Raw genomic sequence first — 24,454 nt, 5'->3', positions numbered from 1 at the left:
AACGAAATAGGTATTTCCCTGCCTTCTTGAGCTCAGTCCATTGAAGGTCAATGCAAAGAAACTAGGCAATAATGATGCAGTATGTGGTAAGTATTGACATGGAGGTGTGGGGATAGGAATAGGAGGGGTAATAAAATCAAGTTTCCAGTTTTTAAAAGTAATCCTGGCCACTATATAGAAAGGGTGTGTTAGGTAAGGTTGACTAGAGAAACAAATCCAGGGACATTCATATATGTATAAGAAAGAGCTTTATATGGAAGAGTAATTATATATTAAGAAAACATCTTAACCCAGTCCAGATCAAGTCCATAAATCCAATATTAGACTATATGTCCGATACTAGTCCATAAATTCCTCTCAGACTCATGAAGCACATGCAATAATGCAAAATGCAGGGAGATCACAGGCTGATGGGTGGAAAGTCTTGTGGATCCAGTAGCGGTGCAAACATCGCCATGTGACTCCTCTAGTTCCTGAGCGTGTCTCCTCAGCAGAAAGGTGAAGCAGAGAGAGTATGTGTCCCACATCCAGGGAGAAAGAGAGGAAGTTCCCAGGATCCACATGAGAAGGCCATGCCTACAAGGAGGAGTCATCAGCCTGTGATCTGATTGACAAGCTAAACTCCACCCCTGGACCTATTTGACGAGTTGACATGAAATTATGTAACAACCACAAAGGAAAAAAAAACAATAAAAACCTAAGGAAAGACAGGAGGTGTCAGTGAGTTCATCTTTGAGTGTCTGACAATAAGGTCCTAGAGTATAGAAAGAAGTCAACAGGTTCCAGAAATGTGTAGGGAAAAGATAAGACAATATATTGATGTTATCCAATGTCATGTTAAGGATGAACTCCCTAGGTTCAAAGGTATGCAAAATACACAGCAGCCACAGCCACGGACTCTAGCATATGAGCTTCACAATTGTTAAGATGGTACAGGACCAGGCAATAGTTTGTCCTGTTGTACATGCACTTGTGGGTAAGACTTGACAGCAACAGAGGACAGGATCTTTACGACTTGATGACTGGACACGGATGGAGTCACAGTTTAATACATTTAGAATCTAAGCCATCAGATTGATTTATATGAACTTTGGGCATACTGTTTTCATCCTGTTGGCCCACTGCCATAGAGTAGATCCCAACTCCTTATGAGCCTGTAGAGGGTTTCTGAGGCCATCAATTCTTCCAAGAAGAGAATAACCTCATCTTTCTCCCTTCAAGCAACTAGTGGGTTTGGACAGTCAACCTTGGGGTTAGTAGTCCACTGTTTACCTGGCAGAGCCACCAGGGTTCCTTAAATTTTACATAGCAGTCCCTTATTTTCCTTTTTAAACATTATTGTAAACACATATATTGGGACAATAATCAATTGAATGAGTTTTCTATGTACAATTATATGGCATCACTTCCATTCATCATGTTATGAAACCATTGCCGAATTTCCTTATTCTTCTTTTACTACTTGTGGCATCTGTAGGGATATCACTTCTTACTTCTGATACTAGTAATTTGTGTTTCTACTCTCTCTTGTTTTCATTTCCTCAATGCAAACGGCTGGAGGTTTGTTAAATTTATGGAGCTTCTCAAGTCTCGGGTAAATGGTTCCCCGTATCTGAGGACTTTATTTCATGTCCTAAGAACTCTGGAGTTTTCTATATAGACTATGTGTGAGTATCATGAATTGTTCTCTCCAGCCCTTTCAGGTGACTCTTTTCACAGCCTCCAGTCAGTTCCTCCAAAGTGTGCACTATTCAGTAGTCAACTGAAGACTCAAAAGGGAGCCCTCTAGAGTACCCTGTGCAGCTGTCTACTCTCCCATTTTCTACCTGCATTCTTTAAGCTTTAGAAGCTGGGTAATGGAGGCAGTTAACTGAATATGGGATTGGTCACCTGGTACCAAGGCCTACATAGATGTACCCCTTAATTTAGAATGTGTGTGCATTCATTGCCCTCATTACTCTGCATTCTCAGACAAAATCCAGAAGAAAAGCAAAATTCCTATTGTCCTCCTGAGTCACCTGTCTTTTGTGGCCAAGAAGTTTTATCATTGGTGGTATACAAATAGAGAAGGTAAGCAAACATCTGTCTTTTGGCACAACAACAAAACTTGCAGTAATCAGGGTATCAAATTAGATCTGATTGAAAGTTCTCTCCAACTCTATTACTCCATGATTATACACACAGTACTGAAGGAGTCATTAACTGAAATAGAGTAGGAGGGAAAAAAGTTTGTGCAATTGGTAGGAAAAAGTGTTAGTTTATCATTGTTATATAAAGAGCAAAATGACATGAACGACTGGAGGAGGACAGGGATTGTTTTATTAGCAATGTAAGCCGAGTGGATGACATTTTATCACTGATGTACTACAATGTTTTCTCCCTCTGGGACCATCTAAAAAAGGCCAGTAACCTTGACTCAGAGCCCTTCTCTGTAACTCTATTGGGCCATAGTTCACAGATCTTTGAACCTGTTCATTCCAGTTTGACCCCCTGTTGAGAATGTGCAATTCCACCCCATATATACTGAAAGAATCTACAGTTTAACAGGCTCCTCATCTTTCTATGAAGTATAGATGTTGTTAAAATGTAGACTCACATTCTATGTAGCTGGGCTGGAAGTGTACATCTCAGTAGGTTATTGACTCAGAATGAATTGGTTCAGAGCCATGATACTGTGCAACATGAATTGTCGTCATCGAGGCAGAAGTCTTTATAAGGTCTTCTACTTTGAAAAAGATCTCCAACATTTACATTCCTCTGTTCTTGGTTCACTTTTTGTCTTAGTAAACCCCAACCACCCACCTCAAGTTGATTCTGACTAATGATGACCCTGTATGGTTTTCAAGGTTGTAAATCAGTGTTTCCCCAAGTGGGCAATACCACCCCCCTGGGGGCACTAGAACAATTCAAGGTTGGCTACTAAAGCAGATACCTACACTCCATCTTAAATTATTGGCTATAGTATACAAGTCTTTAATTGCTGGGGAGAGGTATCACTGATTAGTCTTATTGGGGTCACCCCCTCCTGAAAAAGTGGTATGTAGGTCAGATAAGCTTGGGAATGCTGTAAATCTTTGTAGGAGATGAGAGTTTCACCTCTCTCTTGTCAAGTGACTGGTGTGTTTGAACCATCAAATTTGTGGTTCAGTCCAACACTTATGCAGCAGCAGCACCGCCAAGGCTCCTTTGTATCTTAGTAAAAGGTAAAACTGTACAGGGCTGCAGCATGTCACTCTTTTGAAGAGTTACTTAGAGGATCGTGTGGCTACCTCTTCCCACCTAGCTAACGCTTCTCATCTTCCAAGTGATCATTTAATTTGAAATCTCCATGTGTAAAATAAAATAAAGGCTCATATTCAAGTTTTTTTCTGAATTGTGGGAAAACACCAGCTAATCCTAGCCATTTGAGATTTCAGAATATCGCTAGCCCTTTATGATTTGAGTTAAGGAAGCAGCCCAGCAGGTAGGCCATCTTCATTCTATCTTTGGAATACAGTTTACATAAGCTCAAGAGGAACATGCTCGACACTTTTCCCATCACCTTTGCTTTTGCCTGTTGTTGCTGTCAGGGGCCATCCAGTCAGTGCTGACTCACAGTGACACTACATGCAATGGAAAAAAAACACCGCCTGATCCTGCACCATCCTCATAATGGGTCCTGTGGAGCCCATTGTTGAAGCCACTGTGTCAGTCCATCTTGTTGAGGATCTTCCTCTCGGTCATGGCCCCTCTACTTTACCAAGCATGGTGTCATTTGCCAGGGACTGGTCTCTCCTGACAACATGTCCAAAGTACATGCGATTAAAGTTGTGCCATCCTTGCTTCTCCGGAATTTTCTGGCTCTATTTCTTCCAAGAAAGCTGTGTTTGTTTTTTTTGGCAGTCCATGCTGCTCTCAATATTTTTCACAAGAACCATAATTAAAATGCATCAATTCTTCCTTATTCGATGTCCAGCTTCACATGCATATGTGCAGCAGATTCAAATGATACGATGTGTCCTTTGATTTCTCACTTAATGCTTCCATGAGCATTGATTGTGAATCCAAGCACGACAAAATCCTTGACCACTTCAATATTTTCTCCATTTAGCATGATGCTATCTATTGGTCCCATTGTGTGGGGTTTTTTAAAATTTTCTTGACATTGAGCTGCAGTATATGTTGAAGGGGGCAATCTTCCATCTTCATTAGCACGTCCTCCTCACTTTCAGTCAGTAAGGTTGGATCATCTACATGCCTCAGGTTGTTAATATACCTTTGTCCAATCCTGATGCCACATTCTTCTTCATATAAGTCATCGTCTCTGATGATTTGCTCAGCATGTACAGATTGAATATGTATGGCAAGGGGAAACAACCCTGACCCACACCTTCCTGATAATAAACCATGCAGTATTGCCTTTTTCTGTTTGCATACCTGCCTCTTGATGCATGTCCAGGTTCTTCATGAGCACAGGGATGTGCTCTGGATTTCCCATTCTTCTCAAGGCTATACATGATTTTTTAGGATCCACAAAGTGAATGTCTTTGTAGTCAATGAACCACAAATAACAACTTTCTGGTGTTCTCTGCTTTCAGTCGCGATCCATGTGAGATCCGCAATTGTATTTCTCATTCTACGTCCTCTTGGGACTCTGCCTTGAATTTCTGGTCCATGTACTGCTGCGGCAACTGCTAAATGATCTTCGGCTAAATGATACGTGCATGTGATAGTAATGCTATCAGCAATTTGTCCACTTTGTAGCGGCACCTTTCCTTAAAGTGGGTGCAAATATGGATCTCTTCCAGTCAGATGGCTACATAGGTGTCTTCCAAATTTCTTGGCAGAGATAAGGGAGTACTTCCGGTGCTTCCTCACCTTGTTGAAACATTTCAATTGATATTCTGTCAATTCGTGGTTGTCCCTGCTTTAAATAACGCTGGCTAGTTCCAGCTGAGCTTTCTCAAATCCTAAAATGGTCATCAATCCTGCACTTAGTCTTAGCCAACCAGAGGCCCTGTCCTGAGATGCCACGTGAGAGAAATCCTCTCCGACCTTCCTCTGGTTATGATATTTTGTGCAAAGCAAGCAACTTGAAGGTTAAGAGAGCATCTCCTTTTGAAACCAATCCTCTCCACCCTCACTCCCACCGGATACTGAAAACTTGAATTTTCAAAACCTAGAATAAGTTTTCCCCTGAATGGTTCTTCCCTAAGGCTAGGACCGCTGCAGCATGCATGCTCCTCGGCCCAAGAATGCGGACATCGTCTGGAGGGGAAGTCCAAAATCCTGTATTGAGGACCCCCTTCCTTTGAGACACAGCCAGGGATTGGAAGAAAGGGTGAGCTGGCCAATGACCAGAGGCCTTTCTTCCTCCCCTGCATAGATCATGGCCCCACCCCCCAGAAGCCCTGCTGGAACAGCACCAGGCACCTTAAGAAATGATGTAAGCCAGGGAAGCCCAACCATCAAATCACATATGCATGAGATGGAGGGAAAATTGGGTCCACTATCAGATTTTGCTTCTCCACCCTACTCTCCTCACGCCTCTCACCTCCTGGATGCTGAGTCCCACCACATGGAAAGAACATTCTTGATGTGTTTCCGCTCCAACCACAATGGTGGCAGTCCTAACTTTGAAAAAATAAATACAATGAAATCCAAAATCGAGATCCACTATTTTTTTCTTTTCAATCACTTCTTTCAATCTCCCTTTGTTGGTCCAAAACACAACCAGCCTCCTTGAGCGCTTTTTCACTTCACAGAGAGGAATGACTACAGACTTGGGATACAGGAGGCTGCTGGATTCCAATTATCTTCCCCACTTAGCTTTGATTGCTGCGTTACTTTGAACGCACTCACTGTTTATTAGTAAATGGGGGCGAAGATCTCAAAGATTAATGATGACACTGCTGGCAGCTACACAATAGAACCCAGATGTTCTCAAACATCCTGTTTCCTCTCCTTTAACCCTTTTTCTGCAAGGACTAGAGGGAAAATGCAAATATAGCATTCCAGGACCTGGACCCCAGGGTTTCAAAGCAGGCTCATTCTGGTGTCAGCTCCTACTGAGAATTTTCCTTCCCACCCCAGAGAGACAGAAGAATTCCCAGCTGATTCTTAAGGGCTTTGGTTAAAACTTAGATTCTGATTCAGAATATCTGGAGTGCAAAGACAAATTCTCAGCAAGGGATGGAGCCAGAACACACAGCTTTCCAAGCCCTAAACCAAATAATAGTCCTTGCATTTTTCCCCCACTCTGTGCTATTGTCCTGATAACTTTTGCATTAAAAGAAAAGTAGTAAGTGGATCTTGTGAGAAGAAAAATATATTTTCCTTCCTTTTAAAAATTGCATCTATAGTGCATACCTTAGAAAATGTGTCAAGGCTCTATCAGCTGGCCAAAAATCAAATTTAATGTATCTGTCTCTGTAAGGAGCCTTGAAGGATTTTATAAACTCTAAGTTTGTCATTCAAGAGTCAAAGCATCCACTTTCTACAAAGCAATTTTCTACCGTCTTCTATTTTTCAGGTCCATCTTCCAGGATATAATTAGCTTACATTCTGATCATCTACAAGTGATTGGCTTCAGTCATTTCAGATGAGCCCCTACTTGAGTTCCCTGGCAGCAATGAGCTGAGATCAATAATCTCCATAAACATCTACTCTGAGGACCTAGCTGTCTCCACTCGCTGAAAATGAAACTGAAATGCTAATTACCGATGCTTCTTCACCCAGCATAAGAACAGCACAGCGGTTCCTATTGCTAAGCATTAGCGCAGCCCAAGGTTGGCTAACAGGACAGACGTAATGGAAGCACAGGCCTCTTGAAAACTCTTAGCTGTCTGATGAGATGCCAAATATATACAGTGACTCTTGGAGATAAATATATATATACACACACACACACCATACAATGGAAAATGACTTGAAAAACAATCTCAGTATCTTTATCTTATTTCTAAAATTAATTTCACTCTAACCATGGATACATGTTGACCATGCATGTGGACCATCAGATACAATACACAAGAATAAAAGCTGCGACATTTGTGGAAAGAAACCATGCAGAAACTCGATATTATTGGTCACAACAAGGCCAGGGCCTAACAGCCAAACAGGGGCCAATTACTCATATGCTAGTTGAAGCAACTGAAGAAAAAATTTTAAAGTTCACAAGAGCCAAAGTACAACCTTAACATTTTCCTACCTGAATTTTGAACCCATCTCAAGAACCGATTTGACAAATGGAACTCTAATGACCAGTCTTGAGCAGTTGTGGGAAGACACCAAGCCTATCGTATGTGAAGGAAGCAAGAGTTCATGACCAAGAAAGGAAAGACGCAAGGGGGTGTTCGGAGAGACGCTGAAACTGGAGCAGCTAAAGCAAATGGAAGAAAGGATGAAGTGCAAGAGCTGAACAGAACAGTTCAAAGGCAGCTCAAGAAGACATAGTGAAGCATTAGAGAAGCATGCGCTAAGATTTGTAGTTCGAAAACCAGAAAGGAAGAACCCTCTCAGCATTTCGCAATGTGAAAGAAATGAAACAAACAAACAAGCCTCTAGTTGAACAATTGAAGGCGTTCCATGGGCAAGATAGTGAATGATGCAGGAAGTTCAAAAGAATGTTGAAAACATAGTCAGTGTACCAAAAAGAATTGGTTGACTTTAGAGCAAACATCACTGAAGGAATTAGCAAAAATGAATACTAAGTGAAATATAGGCTCTGGAAGCACAGACTAGTGTATGACGTACAATAGGAAAGATAGCTACCCTGCCAAACAGCTGGAAGAGAACCATATTTGTGTTCATTGTAAAAAGAGGTGACCCCAGAGAATGATAGAATTGTTAAACAATATCATGACTATCACGTGCAAGTAAAATCTTGCTGACGATCATTCAACAATAGTTATGGCAATACAGGAGCAGGAAGCTGCCAGATATTCAAGCCTGATTCAGAGAGGACGTGGCCTGGCGGATATCATTGCTGATGTCAAATGGATCTTGTCTGAATGCAGAGAAATCATAAAGAGTGTTTGCAAATTGGGAGGGTTGGAAACGATAGTTCTTACATTATACCCATCTATTGTATACAGCTGAACGTTACAGGCCTTAAGTATTTCCAAAGGGGTAGTGTGGTAACATCAATACTCTTTGTTGGCTTATGATTACCCACTCACTCTACAATATGTCTCTTAGATATTTGCTCAGTGCTGCTCTACTGGACAACACCATCTGTCCACTGTGCTACTTAAACACAGAGAACAGTAAATTTATCAATAAATTCTGCCATGCAGATTTCTTCTTATCTATCGCAAAGTCAGGGCATTAAAGCATCAAAGCTCACTCCAGCTGTGCTCTTTTTCGGGAAAGTAATGGCAGGATGACAAAAGAATCAGGGAAGATTTCCCCACCCCAGAATTGGCTTTGTCACCACATTATTTTATAACACAAATAGCACAAGTAGTTTATCTTAAATTTGAGGCCATGGAAACCTCCTGAGGCCTCCTTCCTTTTACTGACTGACTTCCACGAATACTCAAGGGTAAGCAGAAAATGTGCTGAGGCAGAAATTCACACTGTTCAGAAAGTGTGCAAGTAAAAAACAACACAACAACAACACAACAAAAACAAAGCATGCAAAATATCTGTTTTTAGACAAATCCCCTGATCACAAATACTCTTGATAGCCCAGGGAAGCAAAATCTCTGCTTCTAAAGAGACCAACCTCTGGGGAAGCTTTCACAGAAGATAAAGTTAGCAGGCAAAGTGATTCAAAAGGGACATTATACTTTAAAATGTAATGCTGTTAGGACAGATGCGGTTAAGAGAAGGCTGGGTGGGGGAGGCGATGCTGCATATATCTAGGAATACTGAAATAGAAATAAAAATGCCTACTTGTTCATATTTTCCTAAGAGTCTGGATAGTTACTCATTTTCAGTTAAGTGGGAATGAAAGACTGGAATTGAAGATAGCCTCTCTGTCAATAAGCCCAGGTTAAAAAGTGACCAAGAGTTAAGTAAATGAACTATTATGAACAGATGGGGTTTATTCCATTCAATTACTTACTGCTCACTGCCGGTTCCCTTTTCCTTATCCAACAGGAAATTGCCTTTCTGCTAAATGAAAAACATCCATCAACCTATGCAATATAGGTTTTATTATACACATAAAAATCCATATTTTATCCCCAGCCAATAGGTTCTTGGGGTCATGTCACCCCATCTTAAACATGAGTGGAGTTCTAGAATGAAGATGGCTCTGGAAGAGTATTTGTGTAGGGGGAACGTCATATGAGTTATAAAAATTATTATTATTCATTCACAAGCTAACTATCCTAAATGAGAATTACGAATGGAATCCAATTACAAGTATGGCTTGGCTTTACAACTCCTTCAAAAACACTAAACACAATTTTTCTCAAAACATCTTAGAGTTGGCCAGGTTTGGGTTAGAGTTGGAATTGGGTATGAAGTGCACATGGGGAAAGTTGTTGGCCTTGAAATTAGATACCTCTGCTTCGTAAACAAACCATCAAGTGCTTGTCTACTAGTCAAAGGGTGGTGGTGCAAATCCGTCCAGATGTACTTTAGAAGGAATGGCCTGGCACTCTGCTATGTCTAACAAAATTAGGATTTTATTGTATTTTCAGTGACAGGATTTCAGTGAAATACTGACCCTTGAGTATTCTTGGAGGTCAGTGACAATTAGGAAGGAGGCTTCAGGAGTTTTCCATGGCCTCAGATTTCAGATAAACCACTTTTGCTATTTGCATTATAAAATAGTGTGATTGAAAAGCCAGTTGGGGGCGGGGGGACTGTCCCTGGTTTTGTTGTCATCCTACTGTATTTCATTCAGTGAAAGTGCACACAAAACAGGTACCTATTTCTACAATTTCTGCACAGATTGTTCAGTGACATTGGACACATCCTTCTTGTTTTATCCGCATCCTCATCCTTTCTGTTCTCGTCGTTATGTTCCCATTAACCTGGTCTCACATCTCCCCCAGCCCCCAAAGTCCCTTTTGAGTTGTGCTTTCGCATATTTGTTGACCATTTTGTCTTAATATAGATGATTTTTTAACAGCGCACAGTACTTACGGGTGACATTCATTGCTTTATAAGCTAAGCTGCTATGTAACTAAAAGGTGATTAGAGGGGATCATTTCAGCTTAAGACTTAAAGAATATCTCCATGGGTGTTATTGAACGTTTTACTATATCTCCTGCCCTCATTGCTCATGTAAATAGTGTCCAGTCACTTAAGCTTTTAATCTGTAAAAGTCAACAATTTATGTATTTTGAACAGAAAAGCCAGCCAATGTATGTATAATTTCCTTTCCTAATAATGTCTTAAATTCTATACTATTGGTTAAATTAATGATACTATCAATAGAAATTGATGTCCCAGGGGGAATGATTTATAATGGTCTCTATTATAAAATGATAATGATGTCTCTAAAGTGAACCAGAGACATATATAAACCATAGCTATATGAATGAATTTGAGGTTCTCACTGAATACTAGCCCAAGTCTAAAATCAATTCATTCCTATGACATGACCCTACTTGTTGTCATCCTCATGAAGAGATCCCTGAAGATCTGAGTGGTATAGCAAAGTGCAGTGAAGAAACTAAATGGTGCCCGGCTATCAGAAACAATAGTGTCTGGGGTCTTAATGGTTTATCTTCAAACATGCAGTCATTGAAATGAGGCAGCAACTCCAGTGTGATCCAAGGCCTGAAAATAGTAAAAAAAAATTCAAATCCAAAGGAGATAACGGTATCGGAGCTTAAATTGGGAATACCCAATAGCAGTAGAATTTGCGGAGTTGTCACGTGGATTAAGCCTCCTGTGAATTCCTGTTGACCATAGTTAGGGATGTGAATAGCCATAGCTCTGTCGTTGGGCAAAAATCAACACCTTCGCAGTTGATCTTCCTTCAAACCCAGTAAAGTTGTTTCAGTTTGAAATATTGTCTGCTTTTTGATTGAAGATTTTCTATTTCACTTTTTCATTGTTCACCTTTTTTTTTGTTTGGTTGCTTGGTTGTTTCCTGTTTTTGTTTTCTGTGATTTTCTGCAGAGGACATTTAGGATAAGTAAATCTATAGAGAATGGATTAATGATTACCTAGGGGCATGGTAAGGCAGATTGGGAGGAAATGGGGATCAAGTAACAAAGTAAAAAACTGATTGTGGTGATGACTGTCTAATAATTAATAAGATAGAACTATTGAATTGTATGATACGTGAATTATATGCTAATAACACTTTTTTAAAATGTATTTATTTTATTGGGGCTCATCAACTCCTATCAAAACCCATACCTCCATCCATTGTGTCAAGCACACTTGTACATTCATTACCCTCATCATTCCCAAAACACTTGCTCTCCACGTAAGCCCCTGGCATCAGCTCCTCTTTTTCCTCCTCCCTCCCCGCTCTCCTCTCCCACATGAACCCTTGATAAGTTATAAATTATTACTTTGTTATGTCTTACACTGTCCGACATCTCTCCTCACCCACTGTTCCACTATAACCCTTTTTATATTTAAGAATATCTTGGGGAAATAGGCTTGGGGGTTTGTCTTTGTCTCAATAAATCTATGTGTGGATTTTCTGAGAATTTGAATTTTTATTCTACATTTTCCTCCCTTTTTATCAGGATTCATCCTTTGTGGTCCAGATCAGAACATATTTTAGAGGTAGCCATTCATCATCTGTTTTTTCTAGTCTCAAAGTAGAGGAGGCCAAAAGTTATTTAATGATTACCACAGAGAGTAAAGAGCTGCTGATGGTGTAGTGATTGGGAACTGGGCTGCTAACTATAAGACCAGCAGTTCAAAACCACCAGCCACTCTGCAGGAGAAAGACAAGGCTTTCTACTCCTGTAAACAGTTAATTTCTCTAAAACTCACAATAGTTCCACCCTGTCCTATTGAGTCTATGTGTCTGCATCGATTCAATAGCAGTGAGTTTCGGTTGGTTTTAGGGGAGACAAAAGGACTTGTTTTAGGATGGTTTGTTTATGGTGATGGGAAATTCAACAATACTTATGGGTGGTGGAAAGGAGCCCTGGTGGCAGAGTGGGTTACATGTTGCACTGATAACCACAGGGTCAGCAGTTTGAAACCAGTAGCCACTACTGGGGATAAAGGTGAGGCTTTTTACTCCCTTAAAGTTTTACAGTCTAGGAAGCCCAGAGGGACAGCTCTTCTCTGCCCTGTAGAGTTGGTATGAGTCAGAATCAACTCAATTGCAGAGATTGTTTTAAAAATGGGTGGTAATAGTTATATGGCATGATTAATATACTTGATATCGCCAAGTTATAAGCCTGAATAATGAAGAATTGGTAAGTGTTTTATATATACTTTTATTTAAAAATTTAAAGAAAATCTTATGTAGCATAATTGTACCCTGAAACAAATGGAGTCATTATAAGTCAGATGGACTATAGCAACTAGAAAGTGTGTGTGTATGCATGTGTGTTTTAATAAACATAACTAGTGCCCTCAAGTCAGAGATGAATAAAAAGAGGCTCACCTGAAATCAGGTTTTTAAAGAATAAGAACACACATTATATTTGAAACTCTAAAAAACTTTAAGAAAGAAGTAGCTGAGAAGAATGCATGAATGGCTGAGCAAAGTGAACTTGAGTACACAAAGTGCTTATAACACAAAACCATATAAATACCAATCAGCATAACCAATATAACTTAGGCCTTAAGGCACTCAGCTGGATTTGAGAGTAATTTGGCTGCCATCAAAGTCATTCTGCAAACCACGGTGGTTAATTTGTCAAAATCTGCCGGCTTGAAGTTGTTTCCTTCTGCTTCCGTGTGCATATCCCTAATAATTCTACCACTGATCAAAAAAATGGAATGTGTCCCTCATAAGAGAGAAATGTTCTTCAGCCAAGGATACACAAGTAATGGCGTCCCATGGCCCCAACCTGATGGCTTATTTTCACTGTATTTTCCAACCACACTGAAAACCCGTGAATCCCCTCCCTTCCAAACTCACCATCAGGGCACTACCATTGTTGTTCTGGCACGATGAATGGCAAGTGTTGTGAGGATTTGAATCTGTCATGACTCTGGGTTTATTGTGTTAATTTCATACCACACTATGACCACTGCTGGCAGTATAGTATGAATATTTAATAGTAGCCACCTACTTTGGAAATTTCAGTGAAAGTGGAATTTTTCTCATGGTAAATGCAGATCAAGTATATTTAATTTAATATCTCTAGCCAATATATCACAAAGTCCTGCCAAACTCATCTTTGCAGGCTTTGGGTTACACTGGCACTATAACATCCCATTTTAGAGATGAAGTATTTAATACTAATATATTTTTTGTTTGCATGAGCAAAAAGTATGTGATACTGGCTCTTGATTTGTGGGTTAGTAATTGTTTTGAATAACCAGGCAATACACTGTCTTCAAATACCAGCATAAAGTGAACTGACAGGATAAGTGTTCCACCCAAAAAACTGCTTTCCATTTTTATTCACCCAGACACACACATTCAAGGCTTTCCTCATCAAATAAACAGGCCACTGGTCAGCAACTGTTGTTTAACAAAAACTTAAGCATCTGTGGTTATTTGGTGTAGGGACAAAGGACTTATTTGGAATTAAACCTAAAATCAGATTTAGTGAATGGGCCTAATCTTTTGCCCAAGGATTGGACTACATTTTAAAAGTCCATAATCATCATTAGGCCCTGGTAAAATTCTGGACTGCAGATGCCCCAAGGGTGAGAACCAAGGTTCCTTTTGTCGCCACCCAAAGAAAACATTTCAAAGCAAATAGGAAAACAACGCTCAAGAATCGAGCCAAGACAACACCAAATTTAACTTAGCACAGAAACATTGATTAAAACTCCCCAATTACAAGGATCTATGAGTGACCTCCTCCCTGGGGGACGGACAACAGAAAAGGGGGTGAAGGGAGACGTCGGACAGGACAAGATATGATAAAATAATAATTTATAAATTATCAAAAGCTCATGAGGGAGGGGGCAGCAGGGAGGGAGGGGAAAAAAAGAGGACCTGATGCAAAGGGCTTAAGTGGAGAGCAAATAAATGCTTTGAAAATGATGAAGGCAAAGAATGTACAGATGTGCTTTACACAAGTGATATCTGTGTAGATTGTGATAAGAGTTGTATGAGCCCCTAATAAAATGTTTAAAAAAATAAAACTCCCTCCACAGACACCAATGGAAGTGATGTCAACATAGTCGCCCTAAGAGAGTGCCATCCAATTCTAAGACATCAACAAACGCAGTTCTGGGAAATCTGGTTTTCCACAGACTGACGGATTGCATCACTTGCATTCTTAGCTTTCCATCTTAAAGAATTTGAGGGACAGTTTTGGGGGCTATATTTTGTTTTAGATGTGGAGCGTTTGGCAATTAATCACCCACGTGAGTGATCATAAAAGTGAGGTCAGTTTGTGTTTGGAGTCAGTTAGCTTTACTGGTACAAAGTAAGATCATTAGCATACTTGACTATAGAAATAAATATTCTATTTACAACCAGAATGCTCCTTAAAAATGAGGATGGCAAGAGTTGGTCTCACATACGTTGGACATGTTATCAGGAAAGACCAGTCTCTGGAAAAGGACAACATGCTTGGTAAAAGTATCAGGTCGTGGGGGAAAAGACCCACAACAAGACAGACCGAGACAGTGACTGCCACAATGGGCTCAAACCTGGCAACAGTTGTGAAGCTGGCTCAGGACCCAGCGCTGTGTCTTTCTGTTGTTCATAGGGTTGCTGCAGGTTGAAACTGAATGGCACCTAACGGCAACAACAACAGGTCACTTAAGGGGCTATGGTTAGATGCTCTAACAGAAAAACATGTTACTCGCCATATTGACTCAATGGCTGCATTTCCATCAACAGTAAATTATTTCTTGTCACTCATTTCTCCAGGTGTCTCCTTAAGATTCCAGGGGGAGGGAGTATACTCAGAGTGGTGGCTGCTTTACCACAGGTTGTGTGTTCACATAAATTAGAAGGAGGTCCTTGGGTGGTATGAGTGGCTTGGAGCTCTAACTGAACGTAAAGGTTGACCATTGGAACCCACCCAGTGGTACCATGGAATGACCTAGTGATCTGCTTCTGGAAAGAGGAGCAGGTTTACTGGTGATTTCTGGGCTGCCGGGAGTCAGATTAGACACAACAGCAGCCAGTTCTGTTAGTTGCAGTGCAGATGTTGCTCAAGCAGAGCAAAGTAGAAGTGACAGGTTCGATGGTAGTCCCTCAACAGTTCCCATGGCAGGGAGCGTTGGGGCACGACGATCCGAGACTGCCAGGTGGTGGTCACCAACCCCAGGCCTTGTGTCCTTGGAGGTTTCTCCATTGCTGTTGATGCTTTTCAAAAGCAATCTCCTCTTTAACCTAGGTAAAAGGGATTCAGAGATTCCAGAGAGCAATTTCATCAATAGTCTATTAGCAATCTTGAAAGAGAGAGAGAGAAAAAACACGTTAGGTTTTAAGGCGCACATGTTTGGGACCTCAAGGGTAGTTGATCCAGCCAAGCCTCCTATCTCTGACACTCTTGACTGCTGCTCCCCAAAGAGACCCCTTAAGTCACCTTACCTTACATGTTTTTACCCCCACTGTCTTAAGCTGTGTTCTCTAGAGAAACAAAACAAGTGGTCTAACGGGGGGGGGGTGTGTGTGTGTGTGTGTGTAGATAGATAGATAGATAGATAGATAGATAGATAGATAGATAGATAGATAGATAGATAGATAGATAGATTTTTGTCAAGAAAAAGTTCAGGCAAGTTCCAAGACTCTTGGTCAGATGCTATGATGGAGACTTCTCCTGAATCCTATAGCTATGAGAACTAATGAATGGCTGGAGGATCATAGGCTGTTTGGTGGCTGCAGAGGAGAATGAATCCAAAGTCAGCAGGTCAGGCTAGTGGTTTCAGAGACAACAAATCCAAGGTCAGCAGTTCAGATAACTAGTTTTTGATGATTCCCAAGAGCAGCCTGCCATGTTGACTCATGTCCAAAGAACTGTTGGTTGATACACCAGATGTAGAAGCAAAGCAAGCTCTCCAACAGCACCCTTATGTTGGGAAGAAGGAACACAACCAAGGGAACTTTCTGTACTCAGGGCTGTGATCTGAGGAGCACTGTTGCATTCCACTCTCATTATGGAGGCCTACAACTGATTGACTTTGATTATATTGGGTTAGGACAGGTCTTTGGGGGATTACTTGACCCCGGAGAATTCTGGCTGAGCAACATTGGCATAAAACCTTAAGTATAACACCCACTATCTCCCTACCTGCCATCAACCATTTTTCTACTGAAAATTCTACATGAAAATTTCTATTTCTGGCTCGGATTCAGTAGTGGGCTGGAGGGACTTGTTAGAGCTGATTGTGCCCATCTCTCAACTCTGAGTTCAGTAACATCATTTTGGTAACTTGAAATCAATCCTTCTGGGAGTATTTCTAGGTTCCTTGGTGGTATAAATGATTTTCCTTCAACCACTAGCCTAAAGCTGCCTTGGAAGAAAGGCCTGATAATCTACTTCCATGAAATTTACAGCCACAATAACCCTTTTGAGCAGTTTTACTCTGTAAGCATATGAGTTGCAATAGGTCAGATTAGATTTCAAGGCAACAGGTATGGTTTAGCTTTGGGATTACCACCCAAATTGGCAAATGATTCAAATTGAGGCTGATCTCTAGCAATGAGCCATTTTTTATATGTTAATCGGCACAATTTTGCTGTGATAAAAAAAAAATCTTCTGCTGAATCATAGTAAACTATAATTTGATTCTCCCAAGAGACTGCCATATATCTCACTCACCAATCTGTCAAGTGGAACAACAACAATGGACTTTATGGTCACGTCTATGCCAACTCATAGTGATCCTACAGGACAGGGAAGAGCTGCCCTGTGACCTTCCAAGACAGTAACTCTTGATGTCAAAGTTTATGAGAACAGAAAGTCTTATTTTTCTCCCTTGGAGTGACTTGTGGTTTTGGACTACTGACCTTGTGGTTTTCAGCCCAATTACTATGTCAACAGAGCTCCTTCTCAAGTGGAAATGGGTCATTTTTTCCATATTCCTATAGCAGATTTCCTTTAGGAAGCTCTTGAAAACACCACATTAGTTAATTCCTGCCATTATAAAATACAATGCATATTTATATCATAACTTACATCTTCAAATTGAATTATATAATGTGTCCGCCTCCTCAATTACTCAAAAGATACTTGAGAGAAGGAGCCATGTTATATTTATCTTGATATATCCACTTTGATCCACAATCAATGATCATGGAAATAGAAATTAAGAAATTAAACAGTGTCTTGCATTAGGCAAATCTGCCATAAAAGACTTCGTTAAAATGTTAAAGAGCAAAAATATCAATTTGAGGACTAAGATGCACCTGACCCAACCCATGGTATTTTCTTTTTATTAAATTTTTTAATTATTTACTTATTTTAACCCATGGTATTTTCAATTGCTTCATATGCACATGAAAGCTGGACAATTAATAAAGAAAACTGGAGAAGAATTGATATCTTTGAGGTATGGTGTTGGTAAAGCATAGGGAACATTCCATAGGCTTCCGGAAGAACAAACAAATCTGTCGGAATAAGTAGTCAAAATGTTCTTTAGAAGGGAGAATAGTGAAACTTTGTCTCACATATTTTGGACATGTAATCAGTAGAGACCATTCCCTGGGAAAGGACATCCTTCTTGGTAGCGGATCATTAAAAAAGACCCTCAATGACGTGAACTGGCTAGTGGCTGTAACAATGAGCTCCAATGAACAATTGTGAGGCTGATGTAAAACTGGCAGTGTTTCCTTCTGTGATGCATCGGGTTGCTAGGAGTCAGAATTGATGCACAGACACCTAACAGCAACAATAGGCTCTTTTTCACACCCAGGGGAGCGTCCTCAACAAACAAATGGACAATCCATTTCATATGTCCACAATCAAATCCAAATCCCCCAAAACAAATGCCTCTTGATGAGCCCTCAGAACTTGGCACGCTGGAGCATGTATTGCTCATGGCCAAAGTACAGATACAAGAGGCAAAGCCCAAGGCACAGGCATATTTCAAGCTTTCACTGATATCCATCCATCAAAATCCAACTCCAACATACTACTGGCAAAACCAAGTCCCATGTTTAAGCCCAACATCAATGGGATAGAGTAGTATGTAATTTTCCTCTGGAGGTAGAGATGGGGAGGGTGACCATTTGCTGAACAATATTCTACTACATGAAGTCAACCGAAGTCTCACATCAAATTCTTCTTCTTCAGAGTAGAAACAGCCAATCACACCACATTCCACAGTTAGGAATTCAAAGTGGATTTCCTGCCCCCTCCCACTACCCCCACCCCACCCCCCACCCCCGCGCTAGTTTGGTACATGAATATTTTGTAAACAATATCTAATGCATCTTCACATTTCTGTGTTTTATAAACAGTTCAACAAATTAGATGTCAAAGAATCCTAAGGGCGGAAGTTTCCTGATAAGAGGAATCTCATAAAGAAATTATGGTATATTTAGAAACCAGAATGACATTTCCTTCTTTTATTTGTTTACCACTTGAACTTTAGCAACTATATGGAAATGCATTAAAAGTCTTCTTAGTCATTTTCTTGGTGAGCTTCCAGTCTCCTGAAAAAATTACAGACCCAACAATATTTCAAGGACTTCATGATTTACTCAAATTGCCTAAAATTCTGGAAAAGGCCCTCCCTCCTTCCCCCCTTGAAATGCTCAGACCTTATAGCTTATGAGCTCAAGATTATCTGCTTTCTGCTTGAAGTCTTACACAATCTGTGGAATTTATGAATAAATCCAATTTTTGTGCTAGGTTATCTGTTTATGGTAAAGAGATATAAAAAGGGAGGGCCCATTTTTTAAGATGTCAGCCACAATAGCAGTACTAGTAGCAACAGCTAATCCAATTTCAGTCCTGACCAGTGGCTAGAAAAGCCCAGCATGGTGGCATGATTAAAGGACTGGTTTTTCTTTTTTACAGATGTACATCCTTACATTTGGGGAAGGTATTCATGGGTTCCCTGGCCTCCTGCTTTTGCCTCCCATCCTGTTGAGATTTCCGGTCAGTGACAGCTTATCATAGCTAGGGGGAAAAACAATAGTTAATTAGGTTTTTAAAAGGTTTGCCTTTTGCTTTAACCATAGTGATTTTATCACAGCGTGGGCAGAGAGAGAAGAGAAGCCAACACAAAATCGTGAAAAGGAAGTCTCAGCAGGCAAGATGGCAAAGTTGTTGTTTCTGTTGGGTTTTTTTTAGTGAGAAAATTGTGTTGGACAGGATACACACAAAGCATATTCTAGCAAGCAATCAATAATGTAAAACGTGGCATTTATAGGGCATCTCTTAGTCTAAGAATTCAAGCAACTTCCCAGGTGCAAAATATTCTAATGACGTTTGTGTAAATCAAGAAGCAAATATTGCTGGAGTCGACTTACCAAGAAAGAAGCAAGAAAGTTGAGTTATCTGGTCAAACAGAAACACGATTAACCAGGACTTGTACAACAAAATCTAGGCATCTGTACAACAAATTAATTGATGCTCATCTGATCAAATCAGTCTATTAAGACTGGTTTATTTCTTACATTATTCAGAGTTCTCAAGATGATAAAAATAGACTTCTTGCTTTTAGAAATGTGATTTCTCATTCTGGCTTGTTATTGCAACTTGAACATATATCTAAAAACCCCAGAGATTTCTTAAATCAATTAAACCTCATTTTATCATGAAGTGATAAATATATAAATTCTTTTAGAAAAACTCCCCCTTGTTTAAAAACACCTGGTTTCTTACATTTGAAAACTAAAGTATGCATTCGACTCCGTTTGCTAATGACAGAGACCTGATCAATTGATTCCACAAAGGGATTTGTTTTAAAGAGTGCTATTTTATATATTCATTAAATTTCTTCAGAATGTTTTCTTCACAAAGAGTAATAATTGTTTACAAAAACGTCCCACTTCCAGCATTAACACTATATACTTGAAAGCTGATAGCAAAGGGAAAGCAAAACAAAACAACAGCAATATAAAACATACCAGCTGACACAGTTTTTAGGATTCTAGAGCAAAATCCCCATAGCTTTGCAACTCACCAATCTATAAAAAACAAACAAAACTGCACATTCCAATTAAACCTAGGGTTAAAAACAATAGGAACACCAGTGGAAATGTGCCAAGAACATATTGTTTCTAACCCTGCGGGTGGGAAAAAGGGATGTAGCTGTGGGTGGGTTTGTGGATGATAGAAAACACATGCACACTAATTTTTGAAAAAGACTTTACCATGCAGTGTGGTGTCCACAGAAAAGGATTAGCAAAATAAAGACAGATGGCAATGAATGAATTTAACACCCAGTTTTAACACTTTACAGTCATGTTGCCATTACACACTTCTCTACTGTACTAACTCAGACTTCAGCTTGACATGGATCACAAGCATATATGTATATGTTCAACACCATCTGCTGTGCCAGAGCAATTCGAGGGAAAGGAGTTAGCTACCATGGGATGTCAGTAACAAAAGCTGATTCTGGGGTGACACTCTTTTAATAGGAAAAGCTTGGGTGGCCCTTTTGCTGACCCATTCATATTGGTCCAAATGCAATGGAGATTTCTCCCATTCAAAATATTTTTTTGGAAACCACTGTGCTACAACATAAGGCCCTCATGTAGGGCAATCCTGATACGATGCATAGCTCTTTAAAATAAGTTTCCTACTTGAATAGAAAATCAATGCAGGTTGTATCAACAGATTTTCATTTGTTCTTTTTCTGTCAATAAAATTTTAAACCAAGAGAGAATGAGATTTCTATTGCACTCAGTATGGAAAGAGAAATGTAGTGAGCTGTACATAAATCAAGACAGCAAACTATTGCCATCTAGTTGATTCTAACTCGTTTGTGTTACAAGTAGAAGTACTCCACACAGTTTTCTTGACTGAGATCTTTATGGAATCAGGTCTCTAGGGTGCTCTTCTGGGGGGCTGCTGAGTGAGTTTCAACTACCAACCTGGAGGCTAGTAGCTTAATGAAACCATTTGTACAGCCTTCTTTGATAGACGACGGGGTATCCCCACTAAAAACGGAACAAAGCCCTGCTAAGCAGAGTTATCATAGAATGCGTTTTTCCTGCTAGGCGAGTATCAGCAACCCACGCTGAGTTAGTGCACCCAGTGGTGTCGCCTGGGAAGGTTCTCTCTCTGATCACAGTGAATTTTTTCATAAAGCAGTTTCACTCAAGCCTTGTTTTCTGTGACAGCTGATTCGAGAGAACAGCATGCAGCTGTGAAATTTCGTTTCCTGCTTGGGGAAAAATGCCGCAGAAACTCGTGGTATGTTGAACACAGCTTACAAGGAGAGCGCTATGGGAAAAACCTCAAGTAAGTGTACAAGTGGTTTTCTTGTTTCAAAATAGGTCAAATGTCGATTAATGCCTAACCTCATTCTGGACGTCAGTTACCTTCCCAAACAGACAAAAATGCCGACTCGTAGTGCATTTGGAGTTCTTTCTGCCAGGTCAGACTGTTAATCAAGCTTTCTCTTTAGAGGTTCTGAAAAGATAGCCTAACAGAATCCGACAAAAAAAAAAAAAAGCCTGATTTGTGGCAGACATGCACCTGCTTATGCAGCCATCTCCTTGCACCAGTTTTTGGCAAAGAACAGCACGCCTCTCTTCCCCCATTCACCTTATTCACCTGACCTCACTCCATAGGACTTATTTTTGTTTCCGCTCGGAAAGAGGGATGTGAAAGGAAGTGAGTTGACATCATTAAAAAAATTGAAGAATAAAATGAGGGAGGTGCTGCCCGCCATCCAAGCAGATGAGTTTGAAAAATCTTTCCAAGAATGGAATCACAGAATTGACAAATGTACTAAGTGCATTGAAGAGTACTTTGAAGGTGATAAGGTTGTTTTGTAAAAAAAAAAAAAATACAAAGCTTTGAGGGGGAAAAGTCTGGTTTGCCGGGGGGTACCCCCTCATACGCATAGCTTTAAAAACACTGGAAAATCAAACATCATGCTTCAGAAAGTATAAAACTTTGCAGAAAACTCTTATCTATCCATACTAACTGAAGTAGTTAGTTTAGTTAGTTAGGTAGCTAGCTAGTTACCTAGTTAGTTAATTTCGAAACAACACTGAGCATTTATTCTTCTGGAGATGCTTGGCAGGGCTTCCCAGCATGGCGGTGTGGCCCTCTTTGCCAGCGATAAATGGGTTCCGCAGCACCACGATGACGGAGTCGCCTCGCAGGAACGTCTTGGAGAAATAGCGGTCCTAGTTGACGGGCTTGGACTTCTTGCCCTTGCTGCTCTTGGGGACTGCGGCCACATCTCCTTCACGTTCTCCAGCACCATGTTACAGTGCCCATCAAAGGCCTTCATGCGACCCAGAAGCCTCTTGTTATTGTGGCAGTTGATGAGCACCTGGGTGTTGTTCTTGACCGACTGCGTGAGCACGGAGAGGGGCTCCGTGTTGAATTCCTCCTCCTCCCACTTCTGCAGCTCCTCTGGGGTCATTTCACTCTTGGGCTTGTTGAGGAGGCACATGGTGCTAGCTGCGTTCTGAGATCAAACCCGTCTTCTCCGTGTTTGAGGTGTTAGTTTATTGTGTCAACCTGGCCGATAAACTCATATGGGGTTAATTGAAGGGCGGAGGGATAAATGGCTCCGTGAGCCTCGCCTTTTGAGTTCTCAGGTCTCTTGCTTTCTGATGGTCAGACCAGGGTGCAGCTGCCTTAGCCAGTTCCCTGCTTCAGCTGGCAAGGCTTACTTCCTGCAAGACATCCCCAAGGAGAAGCCACGTGGACCTACCCCGATGCAGTCCTGAGTGCTGGAGCAGCAGTGTGGAGACCCCTGCCAATGCTGAGATGCTTACATGTTCACTGATTCAGCTTTCCTCCTGCAGTCAGCATCATAGTGTGTGTTTTGTGAGATGGAGGAGCACTTTGTGACTTGGTGTCAGACATATGGGTTAATGTTGGACTTGTGGGTTTGGGCAGCACTGGGTTGGGATATTTTCTTGATATACACTTAACCTTTATATAAAACTCTCTGTTATACATATGAGTTTCTGTGGATTTGTTTCTCTAAAGTACCCAGACTAATACACTAACCAACTTCTCCATGCCTTGCTTTCTCTCTTGGTCAGAATGGAAGGAGGAGGTAATAATCAGGTAGTAACTATCCAATAATCATATTATCAGGCTGCTCATCTCTGGGAGGAGAAAGGGAAACACTGGATTCTGATGGCTTAGAGTCATTTAATGCACTGTTTTGACAGACTTCAGGTCCTTACAGGAAAAGAAAACCTCCTAATAATAAAATAGAAACAGAGAGACTAAAATACAAGTAAGTGGCAAAAACGATAATGGAAGATATTTAAAGATATTTTGACATTTTCTCTCCAAACAATACATTTTGTTTTGATAAATTTGTAAACTAGAGAAAATATGAGGGCATTCAAAAAGTTCATGGGAAAATTTCCTTATCTTTTCATTCCTTTCTGTCTTTCTTTCTTTCTTGGCAAACTCTTTGAAGCCCTTATCTATTCATGAGAAGAGAGAAGACAACAAAAAAATTTTCATGAATAAATGAGGTTGCTTTAAAATTCATAGCAAATAGTCTATTTCCAACATCAGCTCAGTGACCAAAATAGAACTAAATATCAAAATAAAACAAAAAAATCAACAGCAACACAAAGATATTTACTTTTGCCGTGATGGCTCCAAATGTTCAATAAACCCCAAAAAAGCTATGCAAAGAAGAACAATAGCTATAAATAATTTTTCATTGCCTTTATAGCCTTTAATTTACTGGGAAAGTAATAGATATTGAAGGTAATTAATGCAATTAACCAAGTCCAGGAAAAGAAACCCTAAGAATAGCTAGCTATACCTGTAGTGATGGAACCCCACATCCCAAGTGCTCCAGGGCATTCCAAAATTAAAATTCCCTGTCATTAAATGAGGGAACAGACGAGTTCCAATATTTACTTGGCTTACAGAGCATGCTGTGAAACTTAAAGAGAAAGTGTTTTATAGTTCCTTAACTATGTGTGATACCAGATTAATGAAAATGTAAAGTAAAAAAGAAAACTTGAAGCATTTCAATGAAATTTTTAGGGGTTCTCTTTAGTATTTTTGTGGCTCTTTTCAGTTGCCTGTCAAGTCAGCTCAATTCATGAAGACCCCAAGCACCAAAGAGATCGAACGGTTATTATCCCTAGGATTCTCACTAGCTGATTTTAGGAAGTAGATCGCCAGGCATTTCTTTGGGATCTTAGTCTAGAAGTTCTAGAGGAATCTCTTCAGCATCATGCCCCTCCACTGGCTGAACTTGAGGCTCATTAGTTAGAAATCAAGCCTAGGTCTCCCGAATGGAGGTGAGAATTCTGCCAAACCCCATCATTGCCCTA

The 24,454-nt window shown here is 40.3% G+C and overlaps 1 pseudogene; it reads right to left on the bottom strand.

Moving 5' to 3' along the window:
• Positions 1-22,159: 22,159 nt before the first annotated feature.
• LOC142433201 (small nuclear ribonucleoprotein Sm D2 pseudogene) lies at positions 22,160-22,587 on the bottom strand (annotated as a pseudogene).
• Positions 22,588-24,454: the final 1,867 nt, after the last annotated feature.

This window comes from Tenrec ecaudatus, chromosome X, assembly GCF_050624435.1.
Source record: "Tenrec ecaudatus isolate mTenEca1 chromosome X, mTenEca1.hap1, whole genome shotgun sequence".
Classification (NCBI taxonomy): Eukaryota; Metazoa; Chordata; class Mammalia; order Afrosoricida; family Tenrecidae; genus Tenrec; species Tenrec ecaudatus.
The sequence above is the reverse complement of the archived record's forward strand: the minus strand, read 5'-3'. Positions and strand labels throughout refer to the sequence as shown.